The sequence below is a fragment of the Pteropus alecto genome, unplaced genomic scaffold (genome assembly GCF_000325575.1).
Source record: "Pteropus alecto unplaced genomic scaffold, ASM32557v1 scaffold134, whole genome shotgun sequence".
Classification (NCBI taxonomy): Eukaryota; Metazoa; Chordata; class Mammalia; order Chiroptera; family Pteropodidae; genus Pteropus; species Pteropus alecto.
The window spans coordinates 12,729,152-12,730,133 of record NW_006436283.1 but is presented as its reverse complement, the minus strand read 5'-3'; positions in this window follow the sequence as shown (position 1 = coordinate 12,730,133).

Here is a 982-nt window from a genome sequence, read left to right as displayed (position 1 = left end):
GTGTGATGCCCCTTTGCCTTTGCGTCCTTATCCAGTGTTATCCAAATAGCCAGCCCCAGTGCATTCTCGTGCCATGGTCTTCTCCCCTGGGCTCCAGCTCCCTGCAGTCGTCAGGTCCTGAATGTTCATTTAAATTATTATTGGTCTTCCTATGGGGGGGTAGAAGGATCAAGGAGAAAGAGAAGAAATGAGCCTATTAAATTGGAAGAAAAAAATACATAGTTATTTGAAATATCACTACATTAATTTTCCCAGAAGCATTGTAGGAACATTTAGAAAACAACCAACCCTTTAAATATTTCCATCAGATAAGGAAATTGGATGAAAATCATGAGTATTTTTTAATAAGTCACTGAAAATTAGTCTTTAGATTTAAGCCAACACCCATTGAAAACTACTGATTTTCCACAGGTGGGGAAGGGAATAAATAAATATATAGAAAGAGAGAAAAGAAGACTTCTGGATTCTCAGTGAAAGGCTGTAGAAAATCTTCGATTGGAGAAATCTCCCTTTTAGATCCTGATGTATCCCTGAGCATCATATTCCAAGAAAAGCAAACTCTTCCTGAAGATTAGCTGGTGCAATAATCCTGTTAGCTGGATCTTCACCTAAAGCCAGATTTCGTTCTACTGGCCCTCTTTTTTAACACCCAGATGGTATAGTGAAGAAATTGGTTCTTTGAGAAGCAAATTGAATTCTCTTGGGACTGAAAAACTTATTTCCAGGGTTTACACCCAGGGCCATTGCAATCCGTAGCAGATGTCGTCTGATCCCATTTCAAGGTCTGTAGTTTCATTATCTAGTTCATTTTTTAGGCAGGAGTGATATTTGGAAAACAGACACCACAGAGCGTCTCCTTTTAGAGTGAAGAGGGACCCCTTTCAGCCCGAGTGGGGGCACATGAGATAGACAGCAAGTCTGATCCAGTCACCCTCCACACATCTTCTGTGTCCTGTGGTCATTTGCTAAGCTGTCCTCTGAG